We start from the raw sequence: 25,180 nt of genomic DNA on the forward strand, positions 1-25,180 counted from the left end.
TAAAGTTTTAATCAAATATTTATCAACAACAGAGGCAGTTTGGGGGGATATCAATTTTAACAGGGTCAAACAGTGCCGGAGACAATCAATTTAATCAAGAAAACGTTAATATTTAATGCAAAATGGCATTAGTACCAGAGTATTGTCTGTATTTAAAGCCACACTAATTTTAAGTCGACCCAGAGTGACTTAGTCCAGTGTGGGAGTTGAAAATAAAACACAGATTTAAAAAGTCCATTTCCTTAAAATTTCAACTGGGTTCATTGTGCACTCATTTTCTAATTCAGTTTTCTAAATTATTGAATGCACAAAAAATGACCCAATGCAGGACATGCACGTAAATATTGTTCTCCCGTGTTCGAGAAGTAACGTTGGTTGCTTTTTAATGACGTTGTTGTCTCTCTCCCAGAGACCTGAAATAGAAAAGAAACGGTTAAATCAAGTCTGCTTAATCTCAAAAGACCAGTATAGTGCAATTCTAGGTTCGTCTTGTCTTCCTCTCTCTTACTTTCCACTTATTTTCCTTTCTTAAGTTGATAGATTTCTGATTTTTTTTCTGTTTATGCATTGCTACAGACAAATTGATCAGTCTCATACACTGTAATGTTCATATGCATTTCAGCATTTTTCCTTCGCACCGACCTAAAAACCCCAAACTTGTGTTATACTGCAAAGGATCGGATGCATCGTTGATAACTTCACGGGTATGGGAAACAAAAAAACCCCCCAATATCTTCTCAACGGAAGTAGGATGTGGTAGGACTCAATTGCAAAACTTTAAGATTATTTCCTTTATGGATGCATTTTGTATATTCTGGAGTTCATATAAGATAGTTTCAAACATAAGTATAAAAGTAACTTAAGTACGGAAAGGTATGGAGTAACAAATAAATATCATTCATACTTTGTTCCTTACAAGGGATTTAGCCTTAATTAACACACATCTTGGATCACTTTTGTTGTTTCACTCATGGATGGTACGAAGTTGAACTTAAAAAACGTAAGCAAATTTGAAAGACAGGTGATAAAGAGACAGACAAAAACCGATTTACGGAATGTTGTTTTGGATCTACGTCTTCCTGATAATTAATGATAAAGGCCATGATATAGAGTAATAAAAGTTGTCAATTTCGCATATTTTCTTGGATATTTTGGGGGTAAAATTAATAAAATTTCTTCTTCTTTGTCCCAGATATGAATGCCTGGGTTACAATGTCACGAGACAAGAATCATAAAAGTCTATTTGTTTCAAAGCATTATATTGAATTGGGCCACATCTCCAGTTTTATATTTCACAGGTTCCGAAGGCATGGAGATGGGGATTTGTTGGTAGGCGTTCTATCCCATTTCTATCGATTTGTTATGTAATTCAATATGGTGTTGCATATTTAAAGTAGTGCAAGAACTTTTATGAGCGAAAAGTCGAGGAACACTTGGGAACATGGTACAATCGATTGGGTTTTGAAATAAAAACACTGCATTAAGTTATCATTATTATTATTGCTTGAAAATGCAAGGCAATAATGCTTGTCAGACCAGTTGTAGATAGCAGGCATCCAAATCACATAAAATTACTGATTCTACTATCAAAAGGTGCATTTACGTGCCCTATTGGTGCAATTTGAGACGGCTGTGAAAATTGAATTTAAAAAATGTGTGAAGGAAAAGAGTTTATGCAGAGTTTGCCTAAAGTTCAATTCCATTCACTTCACATGAATAAATCTAATGTTACCGCATCCAATATTCAAACGATTATAAAAAATGATAGTCATGGGATGTTGCAATTTGGCTCAAGTACCAAAGCCTGACTTTGAAAATCGGTGTTAACAAATCACTACGACGTATTGCACTAGGTTGTAATATTAGAACTACAGTGTCTTGTGATCTTGTGATTGTGAGGTAATATACACAGAAGCAATAAAAGCCCCCCCCCCCCCAAATCATACGATAAAACAAACGATGACATGTTCAAACAAAATCTTGACAAAGAGCAATGGAATTATGATGAGGAAAAATTCCAAAAAAACCATCAAAGCATTCAAATAACTATGATAATCTGTGGTCCGTTGAAAAAACACAGGTCTGTAAACACCATATAAACATGTTGTTTGATAAAATTTAATGAATAATTATTTCAAGAAAAATAATAATTTTCACAGTGTCGTAGTTAAATTGATATTATTCCTCACAATGATTTTTTTAAAGTTTGTATAAACACCGTGTAAACCAAGATATATAGTAAACATTTTAGACAAATGAGTGTAAACTCCCTTTTGCATGGTTATGAAATCTAATGAAATTTATTCTTAAAGAATATTCATTAAAACATTTGATATGCAAATATATGCAAAGACATGTAAAATATGGATATTTGATTCGTTTGCCAGAACAGCCTACAATGAGTTCCAGCAAACTACATCAAGCCATAATTCGTAGCAATAAAATGTATGAATAATAATAGTACCAGTTTGAACATTGCATTTACGTCAAACTTTTAATATTTTGCCAATTTTGTAATTTTGTAACGTCTTTGCATCTTCCGTGTTTATTTTCTATATTACGTCATATAAAAGTTTATTAACATTATACCAGTCATATTTCTCCCAAACATCTACAAGAAACTGATGGTTAATGTCACTTTATTATCATAAATGTGGTTGTAAACATTGTGTTCTTTTCTTCAAAAATAGCGTTCAACTCGTAGTCTAAAAAGCATTTACAGATGAATCAATAGATAATTTGACATTATTAATGACATTAACCAGCTTCAAGGTCAGTATGCACAAGGACTTTCTGGGAGAGTGATCATAAACTGTCTGCAAAGCAAGAAAGAGTGTTATCACTGGGAACCAGTTCTTCTTAATTGCTAGAAGATGGCGAGGCCTAGGACATCCCAACTTAAAAAAAATACAAAACATAAATATTCTTTAACCATGATGTAAAACTTTCCCACCAATGTTTCTAAATCATTTGTATTTATTGAAGCGTTTGAATACAAACACCCATTTCAACACAACACGATCATTGACTTAATGTGTACATTCAAGTATATATCATTTTTACGTTGTCAATTTTCAACCAATCGTTATGTCCATTGAAATGAATTTTCTATGACTATGACCATTGTTTTTTTTAAATTTAGAATTATCGTCTATGTTTATTGTTCGGTTTATTTAAGATCTTCAATCTTCAATCATTACAGATTTTTCCGATATACAAAATAATGTGGAATATTTTATTCGAAATGCATGCTTATGTACATTCTATACATTACAACATTTACATCAAATATCCAGGCAGATATGATATCTCAGCCATATTTCTTGTCTATATAATTTGCATACCTTTGTTAAATAATAATAAATATGTTTAAGAAATAAGGTTTCATTTTTGGATGTTTATCAGGATATAAATACGGGTTGGTCACGTGATCAAATCCCATAAAGCTTGAAGGTCTGTTGTTTAATATTTTACAATAAAGGTTTACTTTATCATTGTTGCATAACGTTATTTTTAGATAACTTTCAGTTAAACACAAACTGTTGAAAAGAAAATGTCAAAGTTACATAGATAGCAACGCAATTTGAACCTGACTTTAACGTCTTTTGAAGGGAATCCACAAAAAAAAATGTCTTCAAAGGATACTACTAAATGTTAAGAAGCATTAAAAGATTGATGAATTGTATTAAGCAACACGAAAGTGAAAGGTGGGTGTCGGTACACAGAAGCGCTCTGTCAATGTCGTCTTTCATTAGACTTTGTGAATTCATCAGCCATTAGCAAATAGGTTAGAGGGTTTCTGTGGACAGTAATGGCGATGACTTCCTGATAGGGATTTCACTGCCATCTGATTCTTTGATACTGCACGGAATCGCACTACGACTTCTTTGCATGAGAATTTCCGGCTAAAAATTATTCTAACTGTTTCTTTAAAAAAAACCCCAAACTTCCAAGGTACATATTGTTAGAAACGTACGCCAATTAGATCAAATGGAGATAATTCGCGTTGCTTTACGTCTTTTGCCAGGACACGCGACATTCAAACAGCAAATTGGATAAAAAATGGAAACCAAGAGAAAAGAAAATTAGATTATACGACAGTAATATCAAATGAAAGTTGAAAGAAAGAAGCAATCATTCATTATGCTAATCATTTGCGAAAGTTAGAAGTAGAAGAATAAGTAAGAAGTTGAAGAAGAATTGAAGATATAGCTTATGATGATTATACATGACTGTGTTAATGGTTTATTATTATAGGATCAGGTTCTGCATTACATGAACAATTTTAGGGATTGTGGATACAAGAGATCTACGTGTTTGCCAGGTAGCTTTCTTGCTGTATACATGTACATGTATAGTTGAACCGTCTTAAAAAGTAAATGAGTGTTCCTGGTCCTTGCTTTCACTTTATTGTGACAACAACTACGACAAAATCCATCCAGCAAAGCCTCACAAAAGGGGCATAGAAATAGGTGTTGCCTAAAAAATAAAATGACTGTCCGTTTTTACATCTGCTGAACATTTTCTTGATTGTTTATTTATCCAACTGCAAAAATTGCAGAGAACCAAAAACGTCCTACATGAATTGGTAGAGAAAGGATCTGTTGAGCCATAATTATCTGCCCTTGGGTTCGTTTGAGAGTGGCATATAAAACAGAAAACCCATACTAAATGCAAGAATATCTTGTTGACGTCAGTTCATCGCCGTTTGTGAGTAGGCAAATTCGTGTTTTGCTCTATAAATCCCAATGAAAGTTTGAGACCAAAGAAGCGTGTATCACAAATCGGCAATATCATTGAATCTAAAGAAAATGGCTTCTCGTCCCTCGAGAAGGGAACACTGTTTCGAAAGCCTTGGAGGAGAATGAAAAAATCGTGACTTGCGTGCAAGATCCACATCTGTACAAAAGATGCGCTCTTTGCCTCTCATTGTTCGTGTGGCAAGACATTTTAACAGAATTCTTAGACAAAATCATCCTAGAAGCTTTAAATTTCGCATTGAAGGTAAGAATTTTTGCACATTCATCGATCATGGGGGCAAGATTTGACAGAAAGTATTTCTGAACATCAATGTCACATGATGCGATTTCAAAAGATTTTAGCAAAGGAGAAAATTAAAAGCGACTTTAATACGAATTTAAAACATTTGAAAAAGAGAAAAATTCAATATGACCATTTTTCTAAAATTCAGTACAAGCACATTGTTTGAATTTTGTTGATTTTGTATGGATAAGCTTTTATTTAATAAATGAACTAATTTCAACTATTTGAATGATCTCCATTTGAACAGAGAATTCAGTTAAAAACCATTGTGTTTAATTAAGCTTATACAATATTCTAAATTCACATATTTCCATAATATATCATCTAAAAAAGAATAGAAATGAAGAACAAATTTTGTCTTCTTGCTTAAGAGAGTAATTAGTGATAAAAATCCTAAAGGACCCTTAAAGTGATGGGATGGTGAATTTTTTTCTCGGATCAATATTGGTAATGAATATACGTTCCTCTTTTAAGCCACAGTCTGGCTCTGCGAACTGACGAATTGGCAAGCGCTTAACATCAGCTGCATTGAAGATGGTTGAATGAAAGAAAGATAAATCTGAATGCCGAAGAGATAAAATCCGGCAGCTTAATTCTGAGATACACGGTACTATTGTCTGTGTTGTCTGGTCTCTTTAATGAAAGTTATGGTCGTTGGGCAGGGGATGAAATTTCTAATAATAACGCCACGGTTTTCATTAGTAGTTCTTTATTTCTCCGGTACCATAACTTGGTCACTCAAGCTGTTTGAGAGAATTTTGTAAAGTAGAGTTGAATAAAAAAATAAAAACTTTAAAGTCACATTAATTTCATACCGCATCAATCAGACCAGGAAAGATCATATCAGGATTGTCTAGCATTACTTCCTCCCCTATTTCTATCAACTCAATGTATCCCCCCTAAGAAAACCCCCACAACTACCCCCCTCCCCCCCCCCACTAAAAACCCAAAAACAAAACACACCAAATATATTTACGCGACTAGGATATTAAAGTTTATTGAACCCTTTGCGTAGGATTTGTCCCCAGTTAACTTTAACCTTTAACCCCGTTACCTTTTCTCATAACATTGTTGTCATGGCTGTGCTACATGTACAATGAATATGAATATTGTTGGGAGTATTGGAGCTATTTTGCAATGCTGTGGTGTGCAAAGCCAACAGAAAAGGTAAAGAAGACGTTAATGCAAAACGAGCAACTTATCCTAAAAAACATACTTAATTACGAAACAGGTCAGCTTAATACAAAATCAACAGTCTCTTTTGCAAAATCACCGATGCAAAACAAACGATCACCGATGAAAAACTAACAGTCATGCATTAAATGAACGCTAGATGGCGTGCAAAGAGGTATCAGGAGAAATTGTACATGTACCCTGGAGAAAACGTAACATGGAGAAAACGTACCCGTGAATAACAGAGAATTTTTTTCTCACGGAGCCAGAGAGAAAAGGGGGGGGGGGGGGGGGGGGTCTGAGGTACATTTAGATTTGCCAGGGGCGGTGTGGTAGTGGTAGGAGTCCGAGCCATACATTTGCTAATTTTACTATGGAAGTGTTGCAATTAACCAATAATAACCAATAATAATAAGACTTTAACTAATTAAGACATCTATAATAAGACATGCAGAAATTAATGAAATTATCACTGCCACGTATATTTCGAATGATTTTGTAATGAACTTGTATAAAGTAAACAGTATGCCTTCTATGAATGTCATATTATTCAGCTGAAAATTATCCAAAAAGGATCAACATGAATATCAACTAAAAGAACAAAAAATAATAAAGATGAAAATAAAGTTGGAAAAAAATAATTTCCTTATTTAGAACTACATTAAAAACGTGTGTCTGTAAGAGCAAAGAATTAAGATAATTTAGAAGCTACTCATATTTAGAAACTCAAAGGAAGTAATCACTATTCAACCAATAACTAATACAATGCAAAATGATTAATAAAGTTACGATTTGTCTGAACACTAAAACCCACACAATTTTACTTGTGTTTTTGCTTCTTAAACGTCATTGGCAAATCCAATGATTTGATATATTCAATTTTGTAACAGGAGTCAAAATGTGTTTTGATAGAGATACACAACAGGAGTATAGCTGACCCAAATTTCCCCCAGGGTCTGATGATCTGAAGCCAAAATACATTTGATATCCTTGCTTTGACGTAAACTGAAATACAGCTCTGTGAACAAAGTAATTATACGAACAGCTCCAGCCAAACAACGTGATATGGGTGACCTCAGAGGATGTTCCGCAGTCTATGAATCAAAATGGTGTCAATGAAGTCTCGCGAGAACTCTTCGAATTATGTAATTCTTTCCCCGCAACATCTCTCTTCCGTTCTGCTGTTATTATGACTTTGGAATTTATTTGGTCTCTGTTTGCCCTTAACTTTGATCTTTTTATCTATTTCATTTGAGAGTCCACTTTCATTGTTCCGTGATAAAACAACAAGATGACGTAAACTGATTGTTGTAATTCTAAAGACACAAAAGAATTACAAATAAGCCACTATGGATGATAATTTCGGACTCCATTTCATTTTCATCTTCTCTCTGTTCAATGCGTTTTTTGATTTCATCGGGCCTTTAATAGGCATCATCCCAGTACTTTAACTATAATCCCTGACATTAGTCACCGTGTAAAAAAATCTTCATTAGTGTTGATAACACTGGTTCAATCAGTTGCATTACTGTTGTGAGTTATCGACGAAGGGGAAAACTCGCATCATGTTAAAACCAAAGTAATAGTTGATGTTTTCATCAGAGAAAACAGGGATCAAGACAATTCTGATAGTACATTTTTGAACGATTTAGTCTCTTAAAGGTTTGAAAGACCCCTAAGGACTGAGCCATTTTACACTTTCAAATCAGAACAATTTGATAAAGCTAGCAGTCAGCCCACACATTTGACCTAGCTTCATTTGTGCTTTACAGTTCCAATGATATTACTCTCCAGAATACTTTGCTACATTGAACCTAAAAAATTTGAAATATTTGTTAAAATTATTCATTGACTGTAGCAATCTTCTGTAATATTGTCCTTCTCAATATACTATATTTAACCAAATAGAATATACAGCATGACTATTTTCATTGTTCGGTAAAATATATTATTAAAAGAATGACAGCATTTTGGATGTAGAACATGTTCTAAAGCAGTTTTAGAAGGGATGTGATCATGTCTGTGAGCATTGAAACCTTGCGGTTCTAACTTGTTTTCTGTCAAAACTATCCTTCAAAGTCCAGATTGTGCACTATCACAAATTAACCACAAATTTCCCTGGCTTAATTTTCACCAGGGATGGTCTCAATCTATTGAGTATGATGATTTTAGTAGATTTAATTAGCGTGACATCAATAATTGATATTTCCCGGGTGCCATTTGGCAGAGATATCAAGATTAAAGAATGCTTAATTATGATTAGAAGAAAAATCAATTCAACTTTGCAAGTTTGAATATGAAAACGTAATTATTACATATATGTATATTTCAAGACATCTCTATAAAGTAACATTTTCTTAAAAAAAACCCACCTGTTTGTAATATTCGTTTTTACCTCTTTATATGTTATCAAAGTTTACAGAAATATGTTGTGTATAAAATATTTTTATTTCATTTAACAACCCAAAAACAATTTTTTTGAAAATGAGAATGACAGATTTAATTCCATGAAAACGTTGAGGACAAAATTAAATATTTTTGGACTGACGAGTATAGATTTTTTGAAAGATAGAAACGATTATTTTTCGCAATAAAATCATTCATTTATATAAAGTATTTTAAACCTGCAATAAAACTGATATTTATTTAGAATATAATTCTAATAATGAATTATCATTTTTAAAGTAATAAAAATTTAATAAGATTATATAACACTGTTATAGCATATTAATGAGGCAAATACACAAGCATAATTTTCCTACGTGTTCGGGCATATTTTCACTTAACACCCCCCCCCCCCCCCCCAAAAATCATAAGGACTAAATTAAAAAAAATATAACATTGTCATAGCCTATTAGTAAGACCAATATATTATTTTCTCGCATGTCGTAATATTTTTCATTTACCACACCCCCCTCCCCCGAAAAAAATACTTATCTTCATTAGGACTGAAACCAAAATATATCTTCTTTTCGTTTGACTAATCAGTCGAAAACCGTGATAGCATACATGTTTATGTCAAACAAAAGACCAATTATTTGAAAAAAATTACCAAGGAGCACGATATCTGACAGATGTTGGAGGTTATTCGGGTTAATTCAGACTCGCTTTGTGCTGTCTGCAGAATAATAGGTGGGGGTTTGTCATGCATAAGCAATTTTATGTTGTCTTCCTGTAAGAAAGCGTTGTTGGTCTCGGCTGGTTATTTCGTTTCGCAGTAAAATGTACTTTCTCCCTCAGTACTTTCAGCACGCCATATTGTTCACCGACAGAGAAAATGATAATTTTGAAACCAAAACGTGAAGCTATTTAAGTATTGGTGAGAAAAATAGAGTGCGTATCACAGATATGCCAACCTTTTCTTGTTTTCAAACTCTTGGACTGTATACGATTTACATTTTATTGATAGAGAGTTTACGAGGTTCATTTATGAAAGAAGTTTTTGTTGTTTTGTACATGAATGCATAAATATAACCAAGCAAAAGATGACCACGTCAATGTTGTATTGGTGTCAATGAAGTGACAACAGTTTAAATTTTACATTTTGACAAAATTAAAGAAAACATTCAGAATTTTCTGTCAAAATTACTATTAGATATGATACCGTAATTATATTCTAAGATTCAATGAAATATAAACGCAAATGTTTTGGAGCCACCAAACATAATTTCCCAAATGATTTTACACGTTTGATTGCAGTGTCTTTGCTCGATCTATAAAGGTACCATCATTACATTTTGCAAACTTTTAATTCATTTATGTTCTCAATTCTTAGGTAAAGCTAAAGGTCAAAGCATGTTCAAGTCAAATTTGATTATGACATTTGTTCTTGAAATAAGTGCAATTACATAAATGATTTCTTTGATTGGGTAAAAAATGTGGCATACAGATATCTTTATTTTTAGGCTACAGAATGAAGGTCACGTGGTGACAAATCTATATAGGGAAATGTCTGTGGTGAGTGATGATTAATTAAGATATCAATTACAATGTAACTTACATAAGATACTTTAATCTTAATGAACTTTCTAGAAAGCATTCGATTGAAATACTGTATTAAATCAACAAGCAGGCTGTTTGGCATAAAATGAATATTTTTATTATGCTCTTGGAAATCCACAAGAGACATATTCATTAATCCAGAGTTTGGTAGAGAGACTTAGCTTTAGAATTAAGCTTAGAATCGTCGAACGTTCCAGTTTATTAAAACCCCCTTTCAAAAAAAAAATATAGATTGTTTTTCTCCTCTTCCACAGTTTCAGGGGAACATTCATCAAGGAGTTTCATACTTGAAGCAAATATTTTTAAAATTCAGACTTGATAATTTCATTAATCTCACAAGAGTTAAAGATAAACGTCCCAACCAATAAAGATAAATATAAAACATAGTTTAACGAATGTTTGGTGGCATGATGTACATGTAGAATGCAGAAAAGTCAGTAGCATGGTTTTTGCAGCAGTCGTCAATTTAAAAGTTGCTGACAGCCTCCATTTTTAAGTGGTTCTAAAATACAAAAAACGCCAACCGAAATTTCTCAACCCACTGTGAATCAAGGATTGAATAATAAATTTCAAGTCTCAGTAGTACGAAATAAAATATTGTCTCGTTGCCATGGTTACTTTCATCGCCCACGCAACCCAGGACTAGCATGACTTTATGTAAATTAAAACTTCTTCATAACTTATAAACATTTCAATTAATAAGAAAGAGGGTTCTAATTAATTAGTGCAATGTTTCTTCGGTGGAATTCGCGGTCTATTCAGACGGTCAATAATTTTCTTGGAAAAACGAAAAGAAGCATAGGGGCACGCGCGGTCAAATCCAAATTGGCAGCATTTCTACGACAAGTTACAAGATATTGACAGCGAATGTTGCAGCCGTATATCAAGTAATTGAGTTAATCAAAAATAATGATGGAATTCCCCAACGGATGATGTGCGAATTAGTGATGGACCGGTACATATAAGGATTCCGTGCAAGACCTTTCGTTGTCGTTCGCGCGTCAAGTCTGCTCAGTTTTATTTGATTTATCAGATAGACTTGAAATCTGTCGATATTCATTTTGATACCAAACGGTCACCGTATATTTTGCCAACGAAGGTCAGTTGGGTCAGTGTTCTGCGAATATTTTGTTCAACTCTTAATTGCATGCATATCCTATAAACCAAGAAGTAAGAATAACATCTTTGTTCCTAAAGCATAACACACGCAAGAGATGGACCAACCACCAGAGTCATTCCTCCTAAAGAGGATGCGGATTTTCTCGCAATCACGCACTTGTTTATCACTTATATTGGAGCATTTTTAGTTTGTCCTGTATCTACAAATCTAGGTGGTTTTTTGTTCAATTTCAAAACTCGAATATTCCAAACATATGACCACATTGCATTTCCAAAAAAATGGGTTAACCGTTTAAAAGTTGATTTTGAACTTTGTCATCGTTAAACCCCTGGTTCACGCGCCAGTGAAAAATATAACACGGAGAAAGTGAGTGTGGAATTTTATTCCTGCCTTGAAGAGCCATGACGTAGATTCTTGGTAAATGATTCATTGGTCTGAACGGTCAAATTTGAAAATAATACCAACGCAAAAATGTAATCTCGATTCATAAAATCTGATATTACGCACATTCCAGAACAAACCTGCTTATGATTCATGTAACATTGTATAATAACGAGTCTTTCTCATGAAATGGTGGGATTTTTATTCTAGAGAGGAAGCTATTCTCGGACACAGACTACAATTCTTTTTTCTCAAACATCGTTTGTCCATTAATCTTTTCTTGACGTTTTCTGGACCAATCAATCCGTCTTGCCTCTCCTCTGGGAGCTTGGAATTATTGATCGTCTGCTCTAGTGCTAGTATTTAACGTGATGGAATTGCAACGAGGGCTAAAGTCACGTGATAATGGAACCAGAGGAAGTCACGTGATCTTCAAATTTATTGTGTTTTGTATTGATCTTGAGCAATTAAAACACCATTATTATACTCGTTCAAAGCCGTCGGATGTAAAATACTCTAAATGCGATCTTTAAAAGTAACAATTTCCTCGACAATTGTCGGCAGTAATCGCCTTACGATAAAATATCACCATTTAGCAAACCTTGGTGTTTGATTCCAAAGAAACTATTTGCCAAAAACCATTTTCAATGGAAATTAGATAGTAAGTAGTTCAGCAATAACGATGGTTCATAGCCTAGACCATCCAATTAGATGATGGGGACTTCCGAGCCAGTCACGAACCTAAAAGCTTCTCGAAGGCTACAATTTTAGTTTTATCATTAAGATTGCAATTTCAAAAATCTGTTGCAATGTGAATGGTCAGGTGAGGCTATTGTGGGATTTGATGAAACCAAAAATGAATGATCCTCGTTTTGTCAACTGTATATAGCTACTACCGGGGTATTGTAATGCCCCTGGTGAGTACGTTTTTCTTCTGGAAGTCTTTATTACAGTTCATTATCATTACGCCTTTGGTTTGGTGTGTTAAGGTAAAGCAAAGACAGACAGTCTGCTTATTAGCACAGAAAAAAGGCATATTCTGTCGTGTAGCACCGGAAGAAGAACTGTTCACGGGCTGGTTCTCATAACAAGCTACAGAAACAAAACTCCCCCAAATCGTCTACTTACCGGGTATCTTCATCATTGGTGACTGGAAGGTGTTCGTATCTAACGCGACACCGTTTTTTCTTCAATGTATTTTGAATTTCATACATTTCAATGAATTTCATACTTCATAAAAATCCTCATAAATATAGACACTCCCCCTTTAAAACAATCCTGAAAAACAAAACAAAAAATCCTGAAAAACAAAACAAACTGCACCATATAATTCACGCTTTATAAGAAGAACCTTATGAATTTCTTCGTTAAAAAAATTATTATATATTTATATTTCTTATATTTTTCATACATTTCCTAAAATATTTTGATAAAATTTAATGCATATTGCCTACAAGGGTAATGTGTTATTTACAATTATAACAAACTGCAAATTAATTAGTTATATGAAGATATCATTGATGAATGGGACAAATTTAATCTTTATTTAAAATAAAATAACGTTAAATCAATTAACTCTGAAAAAAAAATCATTAACATATCCCTTAAGTTTTGTTTAATTTTGTCAAATAAAAAGTTTGTCAGTTTGATGTTAGAAATGTGCGATATTTATTTTATAAGATACCATAAAATTTGCATTTAGAAATAAAGACTTATCATAATAGTAATTGTTGTTTAATATTGCCGGAACAAAATTAATTTTTGTTGAAAAACAGGATCCCTTTATCATAAAAAAAAATATACAAAACAGATCTCATCAAAAATATTTTTGTTGAAATTTATATTTTCATTCTTGTTATCAAGTAAAAATCAACCGAAGACATTGCTACATGTACTTTGTTTACATGTAAAACTAAATACAAATGTAATACGACGGTTGTTAGAAAATTATTGAGACAACACAAATATTATCCTTTCTAAGTGACAAATTCTGGTGAAAATTGGGATAAACATTGAAGAAACTTAATTCTACTACAGTTATCGCCGAGATCAAAGAGATGCCGCGGACATTATTCTCCAATATACCACGAACGTCATCAGTAAATTATTAGATAAGAAATATCTATTTGTCTCGCACTGATCAAGAAAGTACAACTTCAAACCGTCAAAATTTTTAAAACCATGTCAATTTCACGTGTTAGTTCCAGTCAAAACGATGTGTATTGCCTCAACTGTTTATTTTTAAGAGATCAATGCGGCTGTTCCTAGGACCTCTCCACCACATTTTCACTGCGTGTTTTTACATAAAATATATAACAAGTGGTAGTAATAATCATATTAAATTGCCCTTAAAATATTAGGAACATGATTCAAATTTTTTTTATAAATAAGTGAAGAGTATTAAGAATCCAAACAAAAATCTGTCGTCTGCATGTGATTCCATGTAAACATTACTATAACAAAACCGTTGGGGTTACACGGAACAGCCGTCAAAATGACCTAGATCGTCGCTCTATAGGAGAAATGATCTGTAGAAATACTGGGCTGTTAGTAGAATAGAAATAAAGTTCTTGTTATCGTGAATGTTGCAGGATAACCTCCTCGGTCTCGAAATGTTGTTTGAAATATAAAAGCCTCGGCTAACGCCTCGGCTTTTATATTTCAAAACAACATTTCTCGACCTCGGAGGTTATTCTGCAACATTCACGAAAACTCGTACTTTATTTCTTAAATATATGATTGAACAAAGTGATATTATAAAAAAAATATTTGATATTTTGATATTTTGTTCACGGCTGTACATAAACAAGTCGGTGGCGGGGTACCCGGCGCAGGCATAAACTCAGAGGTTAAAAAACTTAATAAACTGTCGGTAGACCAACAATGAACAATAAACGAAATCAAATTATATACATGTATGTTCATTTTGCTTTTTATTGTGACTTGTTTGCAATTTTCACTAGTGTTTAGGTTGAAATCCGGAGATAATACAAAAATATTCACCAATCAATAGAAATCTAACCAAGACGGTTCATTGAAATTTTGACGTCAAGGCAGCCCAGCGAATATACTTCAAATTGGTTTGAATCACGGAAGAAGACCTTTACAGGCCAAACAATTCCTTATACAAAAACTATTCAATATAAAGGAGTCACGAGCTTCATTTCATTGACTTTTTTTTTTACTTATTGTTTAACTAGAATTGAAACAAAGGGACTAAATATCTGCTGGTTTTTACACTGATGTCAACAGTTCTCAAGTGTGTACAGAGTGACTGTAAGAGACGTTTAACAGAAATTTGACGTTTTGGTAGAAATAACTCGATTCCCCCTCTCCCCCCCCCCCCCCCCAAAAAAAAAAAAAAATCAAGAATGGAGTAGATATGTAAATGCTTATATATTAGATTAAAAAAGATGAGAAATGAAGAATAATTAATGTTTTCCATTTGTTTGTCAGGCGTTTAAAACATAGAAGCAAAGAAACGCGTTAAAATGACTTTGCGATGAGTTTGAGGTTGCGCCGGGTCACTTGACGTAAGAAAGTTAGTCAGCTTACCAGGAATGATCTAATGATGTCACTGACTGGAAAATTTTCACATTAATAAATGGTATCCTATATTACTTTTGGTGAAATTTCAATGGTTTATCTTTTCTCTCAAGTATGAGTAAATGTCTCAATAGTTTCCGAACAACTCTCGTACACTCCTGATATATTAAAATACAAATTAAAAGTTGCATTCATTGATGATTCAAATGGTTACTCAAATTCTCTTTAAAGAGAATCTTAAACTTATAATTTTAAAATACACCTAAATAATAATATAAATAATATAAAATCGCTTAAATATATTTATGAACATTATAGCCAGATGAATTAGACACAAGTTCTAAAACTTATCTATTCTTATCAGGGATAGACATTTGTAAGCAAACTGCTTTCAAATAATAATATTGATTACATGTATCAACATTTGCAGCTATAGTATATATTGTAAATACTGAACTTACAGAATGGATTAAAAATTTGTAATACATGTATAATAAAGTTATCATTTTAATATTAATTCACACCAACCTGGTAAATTCAAAATTTACATGCAACATAGCATTGCTATTGTAAGAAATGTCAATACAAAAGTAATTAATGCATGTACAGTAAATGCATTGATCATTCTCATTATAATTTAGACTCCATTTTCCTAAATTATCAAAGATTCTCTTTTTTAAAACTTTCCACACAAAAGTTTGCACCGCAATAAAATAGGCAGATACACATCGATAATAAATATAAAATTTAATAATAGATTACAATTATAAATTATAAAACGTTTTAAAAATCTAAAGAATGCTTTTGCTGACTTTATATACACAGTAAATAAAATAGTATATAAAGTTCCGTTCAATTTTATTCGCCCCGAACACAATCCACACATTCAATTCCGAAACTGAATATTAATCACAATCATAAATTGTAAACGGTACCATATATTAATTAGTTATACTAATCAGTGGCAAATCATATCAAACTTTTTTTTTTCAAATGAAACCATATTAACGGGGCATTTAAATTAAGCCGTTGACTTCTTAATCCGCAGCCTAATTAATTATTGACAAACCGCCAGATCGAATTACAGGAAAATCAGAGTTCAGAATATTTAATGTTGCAAATTCGGTTTTTTCGGGTGCAAAATGTTTCTTTTTTCCCGTTTTGGAATGATTTATACTAAAAGCAGTGTCTTTTAAGTTCGACAAACCATGGTTTCCACTTACAAGGGGTTGTCTGTGATGTATAATGCACACACCCAATTATATGACCAAAGAAAACAAGGAAAACCGCGGTGATTCTAATAACCCCCAATAATTACTGTAAGCATGAGTATCTATCCAACATTGAAATTTTACACAACAGATGTTTCTAAACCCTTTTATGCCAGATGGTATGCCACATAATTTCACCCCGAGGGAATGTGAAGCATGTACTAGCTGTATATAAGTTAATAAAATATTAATCCAACATACGTGCTAATAATGTGTGAACGGGTGGCCAATCGGCTTACCGAACTCTGCCCATGTGGACCCAATCGATGGAGATCCACACTAAATCTCCGAAAATTGTCAGAAAACAAGAGAATTATAATTTTTGCCTCGATCTGAATGTCAGTTCTTCTGATATCGAAAATTATAAAAAGCAAGGGAGTTGTTGCCTTTCTTTGTAGTTGTTCCGAGATCTTCCCGGGGTATGAAGACTCTCCAAATTTCTCCCCGTTTCGAATTGGATTCTGGTTCAGCATTGTTACACCTGTGTGGTTAAAACATAAGGATACATTGTGAATTAATTACACATTTGCAATGTTTTAGAAAAAGATTTTTTTCTTCAATTGAACCTTGGATTCGAACTTCAACACCAGAAGACGGTGCTATCAAGGACTTTGTTAAGGTATGTCAGCTTCATCATTCGAGAGTAACGAATATTAAGAAATAATCCTTCTCATTAAAAAGTAAATGAATCGACTCAATGACTCGAATTTCTGAACGCTCCGCACAAAGATTTTCCTTGATTATAAATTACGCGACACACGAACCATATGATTCGAATGAACCAGAAATTCCATTCCCGGAAGCTATGACGTCAATATGTAATAATTGATACGGCGTTCATTTTGAAAATAAAATTGCATGATCGGCATTTTTTCAAAAGAAGAAAATAATTAGTTAAAGTGGTTTTAATTTTGTTTATATATTTATTTATTGATTATATTCGGCGCTCGTATCATATCAATTCTCCCGGGATGAATATGAAATATGTTGTTAAAATTTGCATTTCATGTTGAAAAATCGTAATTGTTTTTTATTAGACTGAAACGCTTTGGTAAATATCTGTTAAATTATAGAAGTGCTATTTAAACGTATGTTTCAACCGCAGAGTTTTGGAGACAATCTCGTTCTCAAGAGATCCAAAATCTTTATGCAACTTCATTCAGGCCACTAAAATCCGAATATCGACCCGCTGTGTTCCGGAATCTCAATTGTCATTGGCTGTTTTGCAAATTTCTGCGAACTCGTACAAGGGCAAGACTAAGAATGACTGCCGAGTTTCCGCCGAAGATATTTTAGTCGTACTGGAAGACCCGACCAAGAAGGTTCCTCTTGTAAACTATAACAAAAAAGTCGAAAGCTGTGGAGGGTGTCGTGCATCGGGACTATCATATTACATGCTTCATCGTATGTGTCGCTTCCTGTTCTTGAAATTAGAAAAAAAATGTTGAAAAATATGATCAATGTTTTCATTCTTAAAAGAACTTTGGTGTTTTACACATATACGTCAATAGATTTTGATGTTTAAATCATTTATTTATATTTTTTTCTTTTGGTCCGTTTTTAGGGACACGTCTCGATTGCTGATCTTGACAAAAGGTAAGAAGTTTCTATATTTTTCACTTGCATATTAATGCCAATAAAAAGGCACCAGGTGAAGATAAAGATGTTAAAAAATATATACAAGCGGGCATAGTGTAGATCGACATTGTACAAACTATTTTCATTATGATGATAAAGTTATTTGTTCTGGTTTTCTTCTTGGGTCATCTTAATGTCTATCTTTGACCAGATCGATAGCTGTATCCGAACATTGCGTGCACTTTAATTTTACTTTATGATCCCACCCCAGTGAATAATTAATGACATGAAAATCTCGATATCTAAGCTGAATTCTGACGCGAAAAGACAAGATCACTTGCTCACAGATGTTTTGGAGGCAAAGACAATGGTTCATTAGAGCACGTGCGCTCAATGACTTTTAATTATATTCTCCAAAGCACAAAGAAAGTCCGTCTCACAGGCCAAAGACCCTGCAGATGGGAACGTTGCCAAGGCAACCAAATTAATGAATATCGATGCCTAGGGTTTACATATAAGAAATTAGCTTCGTATAGCAGGAATTTTTGCTGTTGCGGTTAGGATTTTGATTTGATTCATTCGAAGGCTGAAAGTAGTTTGAATTAATTTTGTCAGAAGTAGCAGATAACGTACTATATGACTTCCTTGTGAGTTTTACAAATTACTAATAAATTAGAAGATACTACAAATCAAATATAAAATGCACTAATAGAATATGATATCGCCCGTAAAAATGTAAAAGGGGAATAGATGTAAGCTCTTACTAATGCAATAATTAATGCCCAAACAGTTTACATCTATGTAGCGGTGTGTATACATGTAACTATCTTAATGTCGTACTGGAGAAGCACGTAGAAAAATATTCTGTATATCTGTATATTAGACTCTTTTTAAACAAGCATTGCAGATTTTTGAGGAAAATATAGCAAATATATATTTGTAAGATTCTTGTTTTAAGATGGCATGGGACATATGACGATATTGGTGTGTAGATAATAGAACATCATCATAAAAATGCTATCACCGTTTTAGAATTTTCAAATTTTACAGTATTTGACCAAAAAAAAAACCTTGTTCAATTTTTTTAAAGGGAAAAATATAAAAGACCCAGCAGGATTCGAACTCATGACTTACAGATTCGTATCTTACACCCAAACCCATTGCTCTAACGCCATTAGGAAACATATTTTGTGGTAAATTATGCTTCATTTTATTGTTTATTTCCATAGGAAGTACGTCACAAAATGGAGGTGTCCCATATACCACCTTAAAAATATGTTTTAAAAAATTTGGGATAATACAGGAAGAAATATAACCTACTGAAGTTAAGGTTCCCTTTTTATTGTGTTTCATGATCGAAAATTTCACCAAGTTTTCTAATTACGGTAATGGCGCTCGGCGAGGCTTTCTGTGGTAGGCGATTTGTTGGTCATAAAATCCGGCTTACATTGATGGTGCCAATAAATCGTCCCGCATCCTAGTCAGTTATGTGTCTAATAGATAAAGGGGAAATTTTCCAATTTCCGTTATAAATTTCTAATTATTCGTGATATTTCGTTGTTTTATAGTTAATGTCCGATAAAGCCGACATTCGTATATCGCCAATACCCCGTTTCACGATGCAATACGAACGAATCAATCCTGTAATTAAAGTGAGTCATCGTCATCACATTTCATTGATAACGCCTTATGAGAATCGCATCAAAAAAGCGTTTGCAGGACACCGACTCTGTGTGACCCCAGGTCATATCGTCGCAAAAAATAATTGCCAAAAAATGTTATTTACAGTTTGCTGTATGCAATGGGGAAAAAGAACAGTTGGTATTTATATGCACTGTAAGAAAAATTAACATGTTAGAAAAATATCAAGGACTTCTTATGTACCTGTATATCATTTACACAATTTAGATAAAAAGCGAAGAGTTAAGAAATGTGAGATGTATATTTATCTGCCCTCTGTGTCACCGCACAGTGCTGAATGCTATACGTGTCGTCAACCCCGATACTCATTAATCGAGCTCCGTCATTAATCCCCCAATCCAATCGCCGCCTTCCATTACTACCGCGGCTTTCATATGGGTATAAGTCTCCAGCAACTTCCGATTCAGCAATTTTACAAGATCGTATAAGAGCCTTTTCAATATAGAGTACGTTGGATTCAACAAAGGTTCCCACAAGGAGGATAAACTTATTACCTGGCACGAAACTTTCTGTCAACGATTTTTTTGGGATGTGTTCGCAAATATCAAGCTTATGGAAAAATAAGTAGAAGAAAATACCTATTCGTTTAAATGTAGAAAAACATTATAAAAAATTCTTTTGAATACACTCATCAATGCCATTTAAGGAACGACTTTTAAATGTTTTAAATACTATCCGCAATTTAACAATTGACAAAGTTCTAATATTTCAAATGTACAGCTGGTCATTGTTTCATGTTAAATAATCATAAATAACAATACGAATCAAACACCACACTTGAAATAAAAAAAAATATATCTAACAGGTTTTCGAGGCATTTGTCATTTATGCATACAGGTTTAAATTTTGAAAATACGGTTTTCAACTTTTTACATCACAAGGTGCGTAAAATTGATATTTGATATATTTACCCACTATACATATATAAGTCGAGAACGGGTCTTTGATATAAAAATAACTAAAATGATTATTCATAAGCATTTCAGAACCCATCCTCCTAAAAATCAACAGTTTTTGGACAATTTTAAATACATGGTTACATATTCAGAATATTGCTGCATTAAAAATTCTTATGATGTGATTTATAGATATTAAAACTACAATGCTAAATTTCGTCATAACCTTCCAAAATATCCACAAAATACCTTAATTTTGAAAATATTTCTTAATCATATAGTTTACATGCAGTATTTTGCTAACACACTCGTAGAGTGCAGGCACGTAGCATCAGAGGGGGGCCTGCCCCCCCCCCCCCTACTTTTTCTGGCAGCAACAATTTTTTTAAAATTTACATATAAAAAATAGAATTATAATGGAGTTAGCCCCCCCTAATGTTTTTGGGTGTATGTAAAAAATTGGTATGAAAATAATGAAAATATGAGTGAAATTGAAGTTATAGATATACTACGCCAGCCCCCCCCCCCCCCCCCCCCCAACGGATTAGAATTTTGAAGATTTGGAGAATTCTAAATTTCCTTTTTTTTTTTTTTGGTTGAGTCTGCCCCCCCCCCTTTCAAAAACGATGCTTCGTGCCTGGAGTGTAACAAAAACATTTCAGAATTTTTAACTGCTATTGTGGAAAGTGTATAATAATCTCTTTAACATGTGTACCCCCATATTGCAATGGATGATATCAAGCTTTGCAAGTTATCCTTAACAAACTTTGAAAATTGTGATATGCACTAAAAAAGTTACATGTAAATCTTACAATAAAAAAGAAATCGATACAAAAAATGTTTATAAAACATTTTAAAATTGCATACAAAACGCAGAGTATCGAGGGATCTGCCACCACCCCACACGTTTCCACAAAGTTCTTGTTTTTCTACTACCTGCCTACTAAATGAAATGCACAAATTTAAACAATTCAACAGATATGTAAATAATGGAAAATAATAACCAGAAATTCCAGTAAGTGTACAAAATTAAAACCGGATGCGTGATAGTATGACGGTACCTTAAGTAGAACTTTTTCGCAGAGTATATTCTCTCTGTCTTCCTTTTTGTTTGCTTTATTACATTTATTGTTCAATACAGAAAAAAAAACATAGATATTGTTGATGGAATTGTTAGGAATTTTTTTGTAAAAAAAGACAAAAATTAACATAAAATCGCTTTTTCTACAGAGCATAGTAACCCAAAAGTTATAGGATGTAGCTGGCATTATATCTTGTTTCTATCGAATGCGTAGAACAATGCTCATGAGTGGTTTTAAAATTGTATAATACTTGCCTGTGTTACGTAAATGTAGCTTTTTGTGCGATCGATCCATCGGAGTAACGAGACAGCAGAACAATGAATAAACAATGCAATGCTTTAAGATATAAATAAGCAAATGAGTCAGTTTACCGAATATCGTTGTCTGTGAGATATCCCCTGATTAAATTTGAATTTAAACTGACGTCATTGAAGAAATAACGGCATATGAAAAAAAACCCAGCAATCATTTCGTAAGCTCGTAAAGATCTGCTATTCCCATTAGGGTAAAATGGTAACGATATGCCTTCTCCGATAATTATCTTTCTGCTGGTCTCAAATCGAAAGACAAAACCCTCAAACAAACCTGCTTAAGTAATATTCAACGTAAAATGGGACCTCCCCTTGCGTGTGAAGATGTGACGCAAACTGTACATCTATTCGTGGTGTACATGCGGGATAAACCAACAAAGATATTGCATCCTCAACGCCATTAAATAATTCGCACTTAACGTCAGTACTGTGACGAAACCTTTTTACTGTAAGTCGTAGAAAATGGGTCTCTTGGCATTCGATAATTCTCTCCATTATAACACTGGGTAATAAAGAAATAAACAACATCAGCGATGACGACGAGTAGAATTGGTGTTTGTAATTTGGTGTAATTTTCACCATCGCGAATTCCCATTCCGCGATGACGTACAAAATGTTGGGACGTACCCGCCAATCAAGATGACATTGAACGAGAACACAAAAAGTCAACCAGAAATCAATCCCCACAGACAAAATACTGTTAATTAGAGCATTGTATATCTACATTATGATATTCCATGTCACTTCAGAATATGAATGGTTTTTGATTAACAGGCACACCGGTAGATACTCACAACTTGTGTACACACTGAGATTGCTGAGATTGTTAAAGGTGAGTTTTTGTTTTTGTGGTGCATGAGACCAATGTATTTAGATGGTTCATATTTTGTTTGAAGATTTTGTTATTTTGAAATTATCTAAGAGTCATTTCTTTTAAAAGAAGATGGGGGAACAAGATAGCGCAAATGCCCATTTGGTTTAGTCGTAAAATACAATTTCAAATTTATCTTTTTCCAACTAAATATAATTGATAATGTTATAATTCAAATTTACAAAATCACAATTTCTAACTATATTCAGTTTTGAATATTAATAAACAAACGATAAAAAAATAAATAAATCATAAAGTTTTGGTGGTCTCGAACCCACAAACTAAAACACTAGCTTTATAATGTTACCTAATGTCTGGTGCTCTAACCACTGAGCCATTTCATTATCAACAAACTACATTGTTAAATGCTATATGGGACTTCAACCACGAATTTCAAGACGTATTATTTTTCTAAAACGTTGAATTGTTGCAATACAAAATGGCATTTCTTAAGTATAGTGGGTCATCTCTCCACGTTTTCGCTGATTGAAATCAGTTTCATTTCCTTTAAACCTTACATAGACTATGACAAAAATTTGGAGCTCAGACCCACTCTATTTAAGAAAAGGCATTGAAGTTCTAAAAATGACACTATTTAGAGGTTTTGACACGCATACGCCAGTTTAAATCAACCTATTCTAATTATTTAACATATTTAAGGGTTATAAATCGATGTTATGGTAAATATACATTGTTTTCAATAATTTAGAAGGAAATTATGGCATTTGTAGATATTTTAATTTTATAGGCACCATTTAATTGTTTAAATTGTAATTTGATACAATGAATACAACTCTAATTTAAAAGAAACAAAACGTTGACTTTTTGTAAATAATAGTAGGTTGAGATACCAACATTTTTCGTTGAATCTCCATTTAATAATATAGCATCTGTTTCTTCTTTCTAGGCATTTGAAAAAAAAATTATACAATTGCATATAAAAGAAGTAAAACGCTGATTAGTGTCCTGAATTTTCTTCAACTCCTATTAGAAACTTGAATTGAAGTCAACTTTTTTCCCCAAATCAATAAAACATAAATACGTTTGGTATTGCAGTGGCCAAATTTTGAGCCAAGTCCAGTTTAAGTAAAAAACCTAAATACTCCTATAAGGTCTTTGCAGACTTTTGCTGCCATAGTCCTTTCCTAGCATTGCGAGCACCGATTGCTCTGGATCTAGCACAAAACCTTATCATTTTGAAATCGATGCACTCATCACCAATTTCTATACTACAGCATTCGCTTTTTAAAATTCGCTTTAAGATTAAAATAAAGCCTTCCCATTGAGACATTTGTGTCATTTCAATGGCCAATATGAATATAAAAGGGAGTTCAGGTCTGGTTAAAGTTCTTTGCCTTCGATCTTCGGAAACATGGCTCGAAATAATCAATTTGCTCACTGAACTGTTTTAATAGGATTAACACCGAAGTGTCTCTTTTCATTCGTTGCAGAGGTCCATAGGATTTTTACGTTTTATCGGAAGAAACGGTTCTTTGAGCTTTATGATCTTATCCATAGTAAACAAACCATCATTGATTCAATAGCTAAAGTATCACATATTTAAAACACCCATCAGAATTTATTTATATAAATTAACAATATTCCATGTTTGTGCGTGAGAGATATAAAATCTAATTGTAAAAATGATTTATTTTTGGATATATTTTTAAGTTATCAAGTGCGATTAATTCAGCAGAAGAAAATATTTCTTCTGCTACAATTGAGCTTTATTATGAACTTGATAAAAATTGTTTAGTATACTGGACTCAACTCATTAATCTGTAAGCATTCTTTCTTGTAAACACGAGTGTTATGGCCAAGTACTCTGGTTCGCAGCCGGGAACAATAGAATCTAACAGGAAACCTCGAGGTCTCCCGAGAATTATTCGGAACTCAGATTCCATTAAACCTAACGAGGATTCCTTTGGTCGCAGTTTGAGATCGATACGATGGATGAAGCGTCTTCATAGCTGAAGGACAGAAACTAGCGATGGTATCAAATGCAAGACTAGCACATGCAAGCTTACAGAGACCAAAAGGACCTAGATTTTCATCAACTTGTTTTACAATCAAAATATAATTTGTACTGTTGATTGGTAATGTTGGATATTAGTCTCGTTTTTTTTCTACTCCCACGTAGTGCATATATTATTTACGAGTGTGTCGGAATGGCATCTCTGTGTGCGGTGTTGGAGCATGAAAACA

The 25,180-nt window shown here is 33.2% G+C and overlaps 2 long non-coding RNA genes across 2 annotated transcripts in view; one reads left to right on the forward strand and one right to left on the reverse strand.

Moving 5' to 3' along the window:
- Positions 1 to 17,309, reverse strand: LOC136270293 (uncharacterized). Its single transcript, XR_010708053.1, has 4 exons — positions 17,103 to 17,309; positions 16,738 to 17,017; positions 12,848 to 12,997; positions 1 to 413 (listed from the first exon to the last, which is right to left on the reverse strand). It is a non-coding gene; the product is annotated as an uncharacterized lncRNA (long non-coding RNA).
- The window catches only part of LOC136270292 (uncharacterized), a 14,536-nt gene continuing 6,421 nt past the window's right edge, over positions 17,066 to 25,180 (forward strand). The window contains exons 1-4 of the long non-coding RNA XR_010708052.1: positions 17,066 to 17,155; positions 17,642 to 17,940; positions 18,101 to 18,132; positions 22,879 to 22,936. This is a non-coding gene — a long non-coding RNA (uncharacterized lncRNA). The remainder of the gene's footprint in view (positions 17,156 to 17,641; positions 17,941 to 18,100; positions 18,133 to 22,878; positions 22,937 to 25,180) is intronic.

The sequence above is a fragment of the Magallana gigas genome, chromosome 7, assembly GCF_963853765.1.
Source record: "Magallana gigas chromosome 7, xbMagGiga1.1, whole genome shotgun sequence".
Classification (NCBI taxonomy): domain Eukaryota; kingdom Metazoa; phylum Mollusca; class Bivalvia; order Ostreida; family Ostreidae; genus Magallana; species Magallana gigas.